Raw genomic sequence first — 16,042 nt, forward strand, 5'->3', positions numbered from 1 at the left:
AGCAACTTTAAGTAAAGTTAGCTGGATTAGAACTCTCAATGAAATCCACTAGTTCTGTATAGTCATCTGAATAATCTTAACTATTACTTTTTTATGGCTATAATGTATTAGTATATTATTTAAAGACATGTGGGACTGTTTACTGCTGTCTGTGTTACATACATTGCTGTAGCATTCAAGGTATTTCATTCTCAGATGTTTTGAACTGAAATACTGTTTCAGGGTGTAGCAAATCTTTTGGGCTCAGTCCTGCTGGGTCCTTTCTTAGGTGTTGATACAAACTGGGCCTGAGTCAGAGCTACAGGACTGGGCTGTAGGTTGTTCACAAGTTCAAAATTGTAATATGTCAATCTCTTGACAGGAAGGGGATCAAAGGAGAGATCCCCCTGCCTCATCCGCATCAAATTACTCTACCTTCAGGGTGGAGATTCAGGGTAGGCTATTCCTAAAATATCCTTTTCATTGGGTCCTCAGTTTCTCCTTGAAGCTGCATACATGCACAGCACACACGCATTTCCCCTTCTTCTCCTTAGCTGCAGCAGAGGGCTATGTCCCCGTGACTGAGGGCTGGGAGCATTTGCTGAAGCTTGTGTATATGAATGTGCAGAAAAGCTCTTTGGGGCAGGGAGATTTCTTTTTGTGTTGAGTTTGTACAGCAGCTAGCACAGAAGGGTGTTGGCCCATGACCAGCACTTCTCAGCACAACCCACAGTACAAGTAGTAAATAACAATGATGGTGTCTGCATCCTTCTCTCCTTTGTGAGGCTGTCCCTTGCATGGCCCTCCTAACCCTCACTGATCCCAATCTGGTTCCCAAACCCAAGGCCTCTGCATAATAACTCTGCCCACTCTTGGAATATCAGGACAGTCTCCAATAATGTAATTTTATGGGACAATTTGTTCCTTTGAAAACACTAGTTTGGACTGTAGAATTATTGATTGCAAATGTAAATGCTTTAATCACCTCCCACACAGCTAGGAACAATCCCATTGTCCAGTAGCATGGGAAGACCAATACTTGGTCAGCAGAAGCTGCTACCCACCAGATGAGCTGCATTCAAAGCTGCATTCAAAGTCAGTGGGGGTCTTTCCTTTGGTTTCAATGGGCTTTGGATCAGGGCTCTGATGCCCTCATTTGCTGGTGTACCCAACTTGATGATGAAAATGAGAACCATTCTCTGTCCTCAGTTGCCTTGTAAATGTCACCAATCAGCCTAAGAAATATTGCACTGACATGCTGAACCAGCTATTTTCTAACTCCCTTCACTGACTCTGCTTAATCCAATACTGCACTTAAATGATGAGTGCACACGAGTGCAATGTATATACCGTATTGGAGTAGGGGGCACAAATGCTTTTGATGAGCATTTACAAGGTTCATTGTGAATCAGTTTTGTTTTCAGCACTTGTCTGGGCTCCCTTGTCAGTAAGAGTACCAGGTTTTTTAAAGTATAAATCAGATTCAGCCAGGGGCCAGTCTTTCCACCCTCCCATCCCTCTCAAGGCCTTGCAGCAGTGTAAGAATTGACTTTGCCATCTTTTCCGGTGCTGTCTGAATGGAAGCTGTGCTGTGCACCATATTTTGCCATCGTGTCTTAGCAGAGATGACACACACAATATCAAACTATTTCTCTTTTCCTTCCCCAGGCTGAAGTATGTGTGCACGCACCTTCTCGTGTACCCAAACAATAGGATAATAAACAAATCAGTTGCCTCTTAAACTCTCTCAGGGGTGATTTCTGAGGAAGTTGCAGGGGGTCAGTAAGTTATCAACTAACAAGTGGCTCTTGAACAGTTCACATGGTGATCTGCCAAACTATTTAAAAAAGGTCATCGCTAAGCCACCAGGATTTAAAGATACATTGCTTCTATGGAGTTACTACATTGTCCTGTAGCTCTGGCAGAACAACGAAGTGGGATAGCTGTATTATTTGTTGGCTAACCATATTTGGGAATAGAAGATGGGTGGTTTTACAGGGAACTGTGTCTAGCTGCTGTGTTTTGTTAATGTATTTGTGACAGTTATACTGAAAAATAAAATATCCAAACTGAAGTTTCTGGAGTAATGTATGTTTGTTCTTGGAGGGAAACAGGATCAGGGCCTTAGCGATAATACTATTAGAGTAAATGAGTAGGCTTTTTTCTACTTTAAGGACCAATCTTGCAATGGCTTACTTATGCAAGTAGTCCTTTTTCAAGCCAGCATTCCCATTTAAATCAAGGGGATTATTCACATGAGTAAAAGTTTGCTCTTTTTGAGCTCTTAATCTGCAAATCAAATATAATCCATGCAGGTCTTTGTGCCTGAATATTGGCAGCAATAAACTTCAATATTGAGTTCTTACCTTTAGATTTCATGTCTTGTGGAAAATAATTAGTGACACAGGGCTCATGTTCACTAGGAAAATAACATTTCTAACACGTTAATTAGCTCATGTTAGAATTCTATTTTAGACAAGGCAATGGCAGTTTTACCATACATTATCTGATTGCAGTAAAGATAGTTAACATGGATTATTTTAACACAGATTAAAAATAATGAAGACACAGAGTTTATTGTTAGAAAGGCAACCAATATTAGGTTACATTGGTGAAGTCTGACACACTGTATTGTTAAGCACACCATAGAATGTCACTGCAACAGGTCAGGACTCACCACTGCGGTGCCTCCTGCTGGCCATCCTGGGAATTAGCGCTCATTTCACCGGAGCACTCTCCTCTAGTGGTGTCTCACCATCGTTACTTCTGCTCCGCCTCTAAGACCCACATCGCTCCCCAGACCGTGGCATCCTCTTCTGGATTTGGTTAGGTATACAGCCAGTATGGCCTTCTCCTGTGCTGCCATCCTTCAACCTAGGTGTGTTCCAGCAGTCCCTAGTAAGTGGAAGGCCCTGTGGGGCCCATAGCTTGCTGGTGTAAATTAGAGAAACTCTTAAACTCAGAAGTGGCCCCAGGGCCAATGAGACTCAACCATTTCCCATGCTGTTCCCCTGTCAGCTGCCCCTGATGGAAACTGACAACAGCTGAGAAATCTGTGCCCTGATGTAGTTAAGGTTGCAAAACTGTTTCCATTATATTTATTTTTTTTCACATGCTCATAACTTTCTGAACTATTCCAGGCTTCATCCGTGTAAGAAACAGAAATGAAATTGTATTGAATGCTTAACAAAATTCCTTCAGCTGTTAAAAGCTGCACAATTCAAAATCTCAAGAAGAGTCAGGAAATGCAAAATGGTACTGTTCTAAGAGCAGCCTTAATTTGGCTTTGCTGCACCAGTACTTTCTGTTGCTGTTCTGTTTAAATCTCATTTAATATGGCCCTGACTGTACAAAAAGTGGACTCTTTCCCTCTGGCACTCCATGGGAGCACTGGCAGATCTCTTTGAATATCTGGGCCCACGATGAACTGCTTATCAGAAAATATACAGGAGATGTGCAGTGCAGCTTAATCAATGTTGTTGCTGGAACCTGAACTTTTTCATTTCCTATGTGATTTTTAGAACTGGGTGGAAAAACTTCAGTGGAACCATATTCTGCAGGAATATGCTAGTCTGTCAAAATCAAAATGCTTTGTGAAATCATGTTTGATTTCATTTTGAAGCAAATAATAGGAAAAAAGTTCCAGCACTGTCAAAAACATCCCGTTTCAACATTTTTGGAACAAAACATTTTGATTGTTCCTTGTGAGAAATAACTTTTCATTATATAATAATATAAATTAAAAATATCAAAATCAAACCAAAACATTTCAGTTTTGTCAAAACAAAATGTTACGGTTGACCTGAAACTAAATTTCTTTCAGAATTTTCTTTTGGAGAGGAATTTCAAAATTTTCCAGCTTCATTCCTAACTGGTACAAGAGCAAATTTCAAAATCTCCAAATGTTCCATACAAAGAAATTTCCATTCTCCACACTCCTCTTTGTGATTTTAATTGTACACTGATGATTTTTGTGTGTGTAATTATTGCTAAGACTTTGTCACTTTTTCAAAATATGCTGTGGTTCCCTTACTAACACATTATGAAGTATTTATAATGCAAATTAAATTACTGTTGTCAGATCACGCAAACAGAGCTCATTTATGAAGCTGTGTTGCTCCTCTTGCATTGTTTTGCTGAGCCATTCATTTGAAGAGCTCAGTGATTTGCAAATTTTGTGATCCAACTGAAGCTATTGCATCCATCCCTATATTTTAATCCCAAATATTCTGTATTTTAGAAAACTATCTTCATCTGGAGTTACTGAGACCCCAGCCATTCCTTTTCTGAATGATGGGAACAGGTCTGAGAGTGCACATATGCTTACCAATCAAAAGGGTATGCAATATGAGGTAAGGACAAGACATATACCCTGTGAAGCTGATGACTCCTGCCTCCACTTACCCAGTGATGACAGGCTTTGATTGCCCAATTGTTAAAATTTCAAATAAACTCCCTTGTGCTTTCTCCCACAAAGAGCTCCATGTAAACATCCACAAGGCCACCTCATTGTCTTCCTCTCTCAATGCCTCCTTAAAACTCTCTGTCATGATGGTTACAAAACATGCATTAATGGTTAGGCAGCTGGTGTGCTGTTACCACTGCTTCTCATGCTGAGTGATATTGTTTCATTGTCTTCCCCCGTCTGTCCATATCCATTGGTTGTCTTATACTTCGACTGTAAGTTCCTTAGGGCTGGGCCTTTCTGTGTTTTTACAGCATCCAGTACAGTGAGGTGCTGGTGAATGATTGGGGTTCCTAGAGCTCTGACAATGCTACTACTAATAAATTAGACAATGAATTGAAGGCTGGCGCCACACAATGGACACAATATGTGGCATAAAATATGGAACCCCATAGGTCTGAATGATCCTCTATATTGTATATGTTATATAAAAATAGTATGTATTTATTATTTGCACTGTGTTAGTGCCTAAAAGCCCCCGCTGAGACCAAGGCCCCATTTGGATAGGTGCTGTATATTTACACAGCAAGAGACAGTCTCGGTTCCAAAAATTTCTCAGTGAAAATAGACAAGACGGACAAAGATTATGAGAGAGGAAGTAGCAGTATCTTCATCTTATAGATAGCTGCCTAAGGCACAGAGAGAGTACATGATCTGGCCAGGATCACACAAGGAGTCTATGACAAAGCAAAGAGTTGAACCCACATCTTCTGAGTCCCACCCCAGTATCTCATCTACAGGGTTATCAACTGACCATTATATAGTTTATTCGTGTTGGCTTCCTATTCAGTAGCATATGCATAATTTTTTAAAGATTTATCTATTTGAAAACTCCCTGTTAGTCTCTTTTTAATTTGTACTTTTTTGGATCCTTTTAAAGTGGGTAGCTGTGACCTTTGATTTTTCTGTGAGACTCAAGATAGGAAAGAGTTGGATGTCTCAGCTATGCAAAGTGTCAGCTCCTTGGCTCAACACATACTTATTTAGGTTAGTAAGATTGCCAAAGAATAAGAGTCTGAGTGATTGCGAACTATAGAGTAGTGTGATGCAGATTGCCATGAAGGCACCTATTGTACTGCTATGAAGTCATTCAGACTGCCACTGCATTTATGGCAATTTACAAAGGATGGACAGTTATACTTTTTGACTTTTAAAGCTATTACATGTTGGCAAGCTCCAGAACCTAAATTGAGATCTGTTCCTCCAAGATGCTGATATTCTCTCAGGCTGAGGCAACACTGCTAAGTCTTCAGAGGAATAAAATGTGTTTGTGGTAAACCAACCCTGAAGGTCCTAAATTGACACCTCTTGATATTGCTGTGAAGACAGCTATTGCCTTCATGGCAATTCTCCGAGTGGCTCCCATAATTCTAAGTGATCTTTTCATTTTGAAACATAAATGCTAAACTCCCTGGTCTAAATAAATATTGTCAGCCCGATCCTACAGTCCTTGCTCAGGCAAAACTCCCACCGAAATCCCACTATTCATTTCAGTTTTGCCTCAACAAGGAATGCAGAGTCAGGACTCATGGGCCAGATTAACTGCAAATGGCACAGGGAGCTGTAGGGTGGGATTTTCAGAAATGCCCAGTGTTTCCATTGAGGGCAACACTCAGCGATTTTGAAAATTCCTCTTATAAATTATATCTTTCTGACCAGCCAGGCTCCTTTGCGCCCACTGGGGGTGTTACAGCACTGTCCTCCCTAGTGTTTGCTACAAAGGAGTAAAGAGAAAGCTTTGGCTCAGCAGGGGCTCTACTGGTGAGAGGTGAGGTTCAGAATCAGCCTATTTTCCAGTGACCCTGGCCATATCCTTTTCCTGGCCAGTTATGGCCCTCTGTAGCCAACCGTGTGGAATGGGGTTTGTGGGCATAACCATCTCTCCTTGGCAAACATTCTGGTGACAGGGACCTGTTTTGTACGGGCCTGGAATGAATTTCACTACATGTATCTGCTTTAGGTGGTATGGAAGTTAGCACATTCACGTGTCGTGATCTGTTTGGCTCTGCTTGCCCAGTTTGGGCAGGCTTATAATCTTTGCTCTAATACACCTGTCTGTCTGCATTGCAAACTGGCAGGCGCAGATTGAAAAAGAAGGGGGTAAATTTGATATCTTCAGTATTCTAGCCACGCAGCCAAGCTTGTTGATGGATGTTTGGACTTACATTTCCAGGCATCAGTTTGCAATGTCAGTCTTAAGAGTCAGACGGTGAATTAGGTGACCACAAAGTCAGGGGTTTTGGAAGTAGTGGTAGGTTACTTTAGTACTTGCTTCTGCTCCTAAGAGTCTCTGCCTGTGTCCTTGACCATTTCAATTGCCAGGTTATTGCTCTGACAGAAAGTGATGGCAAGAAATAGTTAAATACTCCATGTCTGTTTTGAGACTGATGTTTCTGCTTCACTGAGTGTGGCATAAAGCTTGGAATGCATAGTCTGCTTTTTCAGTGTTTGTACCTCTAGGTGATATCCTCCTTTAGACCTTGCTGTCCAGTCCAGTTCAGCTGCCTGGATAAGATATTTTTGCTTCTATCCCATCCACCTATTTTAATTTTTAAAAATTCTGTTCTGAGGGAAGAGCAAACCACCACAATCAACCCCACAGTGCTGAAGAATAGTGGAAACTATGATCTTCTCTTTCTCCAGAGATACAACACAGACAGTGGCAGTGAAGGTTTCCTCATGCTTTCCCACCTCATGGAAAGCCAACTCTAAGGATAGATCGCAATGTCTTTGGAGAGACTCGGCTAGTATGTTGGCTGCAAAGAAAAAAAATGTATGGCTGGATTCTGAGAACCACAGTCAGGCTCGGTAGTGCCTCCAATGGAACTACTCATGCAGTAATTGCTACTTGACCTAAGTAAGGGTGTTAGTATCTGGCTCTGTATCCAGCACCATCATTATATAATGGTGGGTTCCTTTGTCTCAGATAAGAGACCAGAAGATGTTTTTGCACATTAAAGTAAAATACCAGCGAATAAGGAAAACTAACAAAATCAAACTACGCTGCTTGGTGCCATTTCCAATGGGGTTTTGCTTTAGCCCTGAGAATGGAGTTTATCCTTTCCACAGGTTTCTCTTCTTCAGACTGAAGTTTTGGCCATGTCATGGAGGCTGCCTCCCTCTCTCTGCCTCCCCCAAGCTGCTCTGAATTTGTGACCATTTGGGCCAATAGCTCTGAAGAATTCCAGACTCCTTTTGAATAAAGTTTAGCTGGGCCTCCATCTTGCACCACTACTTCCTTTCTGTAATAGTGAGATATTAAACCACCAGCCAACAATATCTGCTTACCGTAGTGCTACTGGGTCTCTTGTATGGAGATCTCACTTCAGCCTCAGAGCCTCTCTGGTCTGCAAGGGAAGGTTTCCTAAATGAGATCTGACAGCTTCAGGAAACATGGTGTCCTTTATCTACTTGGGCACAAAGACAAGATCTCTGGTCATTAAAGAAAATAGACAGATGCATAAAAACACACACTTGGGAATGTGTGTAGGAAACGGAAAATATGGAGGCATGAAAAAAACACTGCAGGCTGTTTAAAAACGTAGAGAGAAATATTTTTTTTTCTAACACAGTATTTTAAAATCCAAAGGCTCGGTGAAAGAGAAAGCCAGGGCAATGCAGGAAATGAAGTCTTAAGAGGACAGAAAAACAGAGGGTCTGATTTTCATGTACTCTAAAGACCTCTTTAGACCAGTCTGGCAGAGTAAAGGGGTCTTAACTGTAATTTATGCCCACTTTAAGGCTCCTTTACACTGCTAGAGGAGTGTAAAAGGGTCTTACTGTAAATAAGAATTAGTCCCAGAAAGTATTTAATAAGCACTATTTCTTCCAAACATTTATAAAGCAAAAGACTTAAAATAATTTATTTTGGCATTTGCTGTCCAGAAATATGCATAAAATACCCAGCACTCACATTTCAGGAAAACCATTTGAATGAATATATTTTCCATACCTACCACAAAGAGCTCTGAATCCTCCTAAAAGTTACCTTTAGGTTAGGTGACTCTGATGGACTTGCCTCCGGGGGTGTTGTCAACCTGAAACTGACCCTTTCTTAGTCTTGCTGACAACTAGACTAAGGTTTCAAATCAGTATTTTCACAAGCCTTCAAGGAAGCAGATATTTTTAAGGACAAACTAAGTCGTGGTCATGGCACATTCACAAAACATCATCATCATCTCAGCATCCTTGACTTCTTAGGAGAACCGCATCTTGGAAAATGTTTGTAGTTCTGAGTGGATTGTATTCATATGTTTAAATGCATAAAAAATAGTGTAATTGCAGTGTTGGGGATGTGAGAGGAAGCTCTCAAAAGCAAAATAATTCCCACAGTTAAGTTTCTTTTGGCTACGTTAATGCATCCGTATTGCACATGCTGTATATTTTTCCAATACACATTAGAAACAAAAATACAGTCATAGACGTCTTGTTTGTAGTTTCAATATAGAAATTCTTTGCTGGCCTACCTCAGGTCACAATGGCAATTCTGTAGGCTCACCTCCATTCCCATTTGGAACCCTGTGGTAGCTGCAACAATGTCTTACATGGAATTTAATTAAGGAAGTATTTATGTATTTTTAGTTGTCTTTTAATTCAGTGTAGCATCTAAAAGTAAACAGGAGGATTCTACAGCCTGTGAGCAGGCAGCTCTGAGACCACCTGCAAGTGTTCTGGAGCACACCGCTGAGTTTAAGATATTCTGCATTACAATATATATCTATTTAAAGGGAAAGATGTATAAAGAATTCCACATATTTGTAAGGTGGGTGAGTTGACACTGCTCAGGTAACTCCCAGCTTAAAATACTTGACCATATACTCTTACGTTAACACTAATCTTGTTAATTTAATTTCTTAGGATTTTTGCAAGGCAAAAGCAGGAAATAATGCAAAGAAAATCTGTAGACAGATCTTCTTGTCCATTTTACAAGCTCCTCTGATTTTGAAAATTCTTTCAAACAATAAATGTGCACCTAATTAGCTACTGTGTTATTTTTGTTTCTATGTTTACTAGGTAAGCAGACGTGTAGACTTAAAGGAATTTTCTAACACACTTACTTGTGATGCAATTTTCAATGCTCATAACTTTGGAACCTTAATTTAGAATTTACAAGCTTTCCATGTTATAGATGTTTTGTATTCTTTAGCAGCATTGTTCTTTTAAGGCTTTTTTCCCAAAGGGGTTAATATTAGGTCAGCTCAACCTTACCAATTTTCTTTTACCTGGGAATTGTTTTCAGAAATTCCCAAGTAATGAAAATTCTGTTAAAGCTCATAGCTGCAAATGAGGACACAGTTGCTTCATTTCCTTTTGACAATGAGCCAAATTTTTCCCAGGTGAAACTCCATTGATTTAACACCATTTGAACTAAGTTACGCTGGGGATGAATTTGGTCAAGTGTGAGATATTTTTATTCATCTTTTCTTTAATTTCCTTTAGCTTAGCAGTCGGGTTAGGGCTGGTCAGAGGATTACAATGCAAGTTGAGGGGAAAACAAAACCTTCTCTGTTCAAGAGTAATTTCCTTTTTAATACCCTAATGATTTAACCGCCATTTATAATGTGTTTCAGGTAGCCAAATTTCTACATCAATTTTGGAAGAAAGCTCACTATGCAACACTTCAGAGCCTCCTTGTTTGGCTACTTCCCAAACCAGAAAATCACCACCTACCTTCCAACAAAAGTATTATAAAGGGCAATGGAAATGTCAGAGCACTAGCAAGTAATCCCAGTAAACAGTGCTGTTATCAACTGAAGCTATTCTGCAGTTAGCTTGATCTACACCAGTTACCCACAGCCTCAGCCATTCCTTCCAACGTATGCTAAGCTGCAAGGTATCACAATGGGAGGGTACTGAATGGCTCTTCTCTGTAGCTACTGCTTTCTGTACCTGGAGCTGTGAGAGTCTTGGGTGGTTTCTGTTCATACGATGTTTGTGCCAAGCTTTTTTTCAGTTTTGGTTATTGTGGGTTCTCACCCACTGAGTTTCAGGGTGAAGCAAAAACTGGAAGCAAAACTCAGCCAAAACCACCACTGAGCTGTTCATGGTTTTCACCTGAAATCATAAGTGAGCCCAAGTTCGCTGAAAGGTTAGCAAACCTGGCCTGGATATCGAGATTCGAGCAACCCATTCCCCTCACCCCTGAAAAAAGATCAGGCTGTTTGGGTTTCGTGATGAAAGGCTTGAACAGCTCTAGCTAGACCCTCATTTTCCATGTCCAGATAAATGTTTTTTCAGCTCTATTTATGAGGCTTAAGGGTAAAAACCTACCAGCTGTTAATGTTAATCACAAGTTTATAGCATAAGCACATTCTGAGTCTTATCCTGTTCCCATTCAAGTCAATGACAAAACTCTCATCAACTTCAGAGCGGCGTTTACAAAGTGCAGGAACATACACGCTATTCCAAAATGGAAATGGGGGTCTCCTTGAACCAACAGAGCCATAAATTAGGCAATATACCGAGAGCCTTTTGTTCTAGGTCAGCATTCCATTTCTAACTAAGGAACAGATCAGCTATGATGGTTGGGCACAATGGAGGCAAGGACAATTTTCATCCTTAATGATGGAATCATTCAAATTTTGTTACAGGGCAATGAATGTCATTGTAACAGATGGGTGATTGCTGCAGTGATCAAAACCCAGGACCTCTGGATATGAAAGGATGAGCCTCCACTGCCTGAGCTAAGGAACCCAGGTGTTTTAGTTTTGAAGCCTGTAGCTGGCTCAGAAACACTGTGCAACACTGTGTAAGCAAGAGCAATATCATCATAAGGACATGCTTTGGGAGTGTATGTCCCCATATTGTGTCCTGGGTTCCTTCCTACATTTACTTCAGCCTATATGGAAATAAATCATGCCTTGCAACTGCTTCAAATTACGCTAGTGCTTCCACCACTCTCACACACTTTAGGAACACTTAGAGCAGTAAGATAATAGGTAGAACTGCCTGGCAAATGACTGGGCCAATTTAGTGCAGCACACAGGAGTTTGCAGTGGGACAGACGTGTGGTGAAGAAGAGAAATGAGAATTTAAATGCTGAGACGGGGAGGAATGATCATCTGGTGGAGAATTTTCTGTCAATTTTTTTTCCAATGGAAAATACAATTTCTGCAAAATCTTCACATTTTTGAGGAAAATTTCCATTTTGCTGATTTTTTTTCTGTTTTACTAACAGAAAGTTGAAAGGACATTCTTAATTTCAAGTTGGATCATTCCAATTGGAAAATATTTTGTTTCATTCAGTTCATCATTACAGTGTGTCCACCTGATTTGCTGTAATGCTTCCTGGGAGTTTTGTTTGAATGCCTAATGACCCCATTGTCCTCTATGGGCTGGGCTTCCTGGCTGGCCTACAGCTGCCATGATGCAATGTGGTCTCTCCTTAAGCTGAAATGTAGCTGTGCATCATGGGAAGTCCGATGACCACAGCGGATCATGGGAGACATAGTCTAACCAGGGAGCCTGTACTATAAAAGAGAATTTTTTGTTCTGCTCATTTCTAAAGGTGATCAATAAGCATTACAGATGGATTGTGTTCTTTTCAGGCATTATAAAGAAGAAACATCATTTTCTTTTCTTCCCAAGGAAACAGGATAGGGTTTCTTTTTGAGTCTTACTTTAGACATATCAGATCTTTTCATGTCCTGTTTTTTGGTAGGACTTTTAGGATTTGAAAACTGAGCAGGAGTTTTAGCAATTTTTCATGGAAGGGGCAGGAATGCTGTATATTTAACTAAAAGTTCTTTCCTTATAAGTGTTTGTCAGATGTTTGAGTTAAATATGGTAGGTGTTAACAAAGTCAAACAAGGTTTTAAACAGTAAGGTTAAATCTACATTTCTCTCTCTTGGCTCAGGATTCACATCTTTGGTACTAACAATGTCATAATCCTATGAGTTGTGCATTGCATCTTCCAGGAAAATCAGTGTAATCAAAATGAATTTCCAATGCAAAAAAAAGTAAATAGGAAAAGAGGCAGCATGTGCCACCTTTAAACATCATAATGAGGCAAAAAAGTAAAGAACACCTTGCAGAACCCCTTGAATGGATGTCTTTTTTCTCTGGATACCATGCTACCCTTTTGTATGACATGGAAAGCATGAAATCAAACATCAGAACAGAAGTTAACATTGTTAACATAATTTTACTGTATTTTTAAGGTAATTGTAATGTTTAGATGTTAGGGAAATCTGCTGCGTTTACTTTGAGTAGATCTCTCAAATCAAAAGTGAAGGATGTGGTTTACAGACCTGCTTTGCTCGAAGTTTGGATTTTGAGGCTTACAGGTTGTGTTTTATCTGGTTTGGGGCTCAGGTTCACTGAAAATTTTGAAACCTGAGAGAACCTTTCAGCAAACCTCATGGAACATCAGGTTTTGTTGTGACCATTTTTATGGTAAAGAGGATGGATGGTCTTGTGATTAAAGGTCAGGGCTGGGAAATGGTAGATCTGGCTTCTATTTGTGGCTGACTCACTGATTTTTTGTAACAAGTTACTAAACCAGCCTGTGGCTCAGTTTCCCCATTGGTAAAGTGGAAATAATACTTTGCTACATAATAGTGTGTTCTGGGCTTTAGCTAAAGGGCTTTAAACTCTACAGATAGAACATGCACATTTCTGTCATATTATTGTCGTCCTTATTTTGCTCAGTCCTAAATAAACATGAGGCAGAAGATAACTTGTGCTGCCACACTTTTTATTCCAGCATATGCAATTACTCTTGATTATGGTAACAATTAGAACTGTCCTGCTGTTGCCTTCTTGAGCTGGTTTGAATTTGTGGCCTAATGTGCCATATTTTCTTAGCACAATTTGCATGTATGCCTTCCGCCCACTGCTTTGAAAATATACCTGTAAAAACAATGGCAGACAATTTAATATGTTTGTTTGCAGCCTCAGTCTCATCTTCACCAAGGAGTTAGGGGTGCATGTCAAAAGGAGAAAATATCTCTGTGTCCATAAGGAAAATGTGGTGTGCCAGTGTGGGGTCATCATGGGTGCATCAAACACAACAAGCTCTGAGGAGGATTGTAGGATTTTACTGTAGCGACTCAGACAATTGCTCTGTCATGTCCCATATTCTGCCGGCAGGGCACTTCCCAATTCATGGGGAAAAGGGTGTGTATGGAATCCTTTGAGAATGGAGATCTGGTTATCCTTATCTTAACACCCATAGCTACAAGTGTTACCTGGGGTCACAGATATACTCATCCATCGTATTTGGCTCTTGGCCAATCCCCCCTCCCCCCCCCGGCCCAGAAAAATTCCAAAGGTGACCCTTGGCTGTCTGAGGTAGTATTTCTGTTCATTTGTTTGCCATTAACTTTTTCTTGGGACTTCTTATTTGGCAAAAATGGACTATGGAAACTCTGGATTCTAAAGTAACTTGGATGCTCTCCAGGCAAGTGAATATAATCTATATGTTCTGCAGTAACCTGTCCTGTCTAGCCATGCATTTAAAATGGGTGGTGATGCGACATGTCAGAGAAGAGAGGACAGTCAATCTCAAGAGTAAGGGCTGAGAATGGAGCAGTGCTGAGAACAACCTTATGGGCAAATTATGCCGTTGAGGCACTGGCCTGAGGTGTCGCACAAATCCAGGGGGAACTCTAGGAGGCATTGTGCTTCAGCAAGCTGCAATGCCTTCCAGAACATTCAAGTGTACAGGGGACGTGCACAGGCTGCTTAGGAGAGTGGAACATGCTCTCCCTTTTAAGGCCAGCCTGCTCTGCTGGTAGATGCAAAGAGGGTGGTGGGGCATGTCTACATCTACCCTTTGGAATAGCTGACACCCCAAGGATTGCTGGTTGGAGCATGTGTAAATATGACCTCTTTTACAATTGCTAAAATTATTTGGAAGAATAAAAGAGAGAACTGTTTTGAGAGGTAAATGGTCGGACCCTTGTACTAGTGTCCTGCAATTGCATTTTTCTTTCTTATTGCTGGTTGTTTGGAAATAGGCAGCTTAGCTAGGAACCGGAGAGATGGTTTTGGGAAGCCAAAGGTTTTACAGGTCCAAGTGCTAATCAAATTCAACTCAGACATGGTCAGTTGAAATGGGCAAAGAGGGCCCCCAAGTAAATTACCCCGTGTTTAACTTTGTGAACTAAGTCTGGCCTCCCAAGCACAGTTACACGTAACTTCAGGAAAATTCAGAGTTCTCAAGCTGCCTTGGGAAATGGGGAATATAAAAGATTATTCATAATATCAATTAATCCTGATGAGAAAATATCATAATCAAGGAGTCCGGGGGCTGCATTACTAAGACCCAAACCCGAGATTGATCTTGACGAAATGACATATATTTGTTCAAAATGAATTAAGCAAGCTTGCTTTTCTCTCTCTCTCTCTCTCTCTCCTTTTCAACTAATGAGACTCATTCCGGGGAGTACAGTCCTATACATTAGCAGACCCATATTCTACCCTTAAACTATATATTTTTATCAAAATGTTAATTCTTCCAAGCCTTGGCAATACCCCAATACATTGTGTAGTTATATGCCAAATTATTCCACTTTAATGGAAAAAGAGCAGAAATATTAAGGAATTCATGTGTATCTGAGTTTTGCACATCGGTCTTCTAAGGCAGCACATAACAAAGGTCAGTGATAGCCTGGTGCAGTGTTTTGTGTAGCACATCATTCTATGAGAAAATGTGCCTAAGTTCCTTCTAAAACCTTGTTTTCAAGTCCGGTTACGACTGAATTTATTTCTAAATGACGAGTTTTGTTTGTCTGCATTTTGATATGTTTAGGGGAAACTCAGGCTGACAGTTAGAGGAGGCAGGAAGAAGGAACCACAACAAGTTCCACCCAAACACAAAATGTCATCTCTTCCCTAGCTAGGATACAAACGCATCCTGATGAAAAAAGAGCAGACATTTAAAAGTTTCTGACATGTGTCACAGACACAGCCATTGAGCCACTGCTCCTGATGTAGCTCGACATGACAGCATCCAAGCCACTGGAGCTGGCTGCGGGACATTCAAAGTTTGGTGTGTGTCGCATTTAATCCTTGTCATGGCACATCTAGAGATTAAAAAAGACAAATGGACATGGGCGGTAGTAATAGTTCAGAAAACTCAAAATAATGCTTCCCAGTCTAATTGATATTATAAAGCGGGGCTAACACAGACCAGCTCTCAAATATAGGTAGACAGAAGGTCAGCAGACTTTTAAAACAAAAATTCCCCAAGACATATGCATAAATCTGTCAAGCTGTTCTCTAAAGTTGACCCAGATGCATGAACTATGGATTCAGAAATATGATCATGCCAGAGATGTTCTTCAATAGTCAAAATTAATAAAGAAAGCAAGGCTTGGTACTCAGCTGGTGTTCATCAACATAACTCCATTGATGTCACTGATTTACACCAGTTGAGGCTCTGGCTGATACTGATGATTATTGTACCAGCAATCAGATGCTGTATTGATTATACTATGTCTGGATATTTTGCAATCTGAGGTTCTAATCGTATTTCAAAAAGATCTACTTGTAATGTTGAGTTTCAGTCAATGTTCTATAACAATCACGTTGTTTGTAAATATCATGCCAGAATTTTGTTTGAAATGTTGCAGCTTTTAATGGGTATCCACAAA

Source organism: Lepidochelys olivacea (assembly GCF_965140295.1).
Source record: "Lepidochelys olivacea isolate rLepOli2 genome assembly, chromosome: 7".
Classification (NCBI taxonomy): Eukaryota; Metazoa; Chordata; order Testudines; family Cheloniidae; genus Lepidochelys; species Lepidochelys olivacea.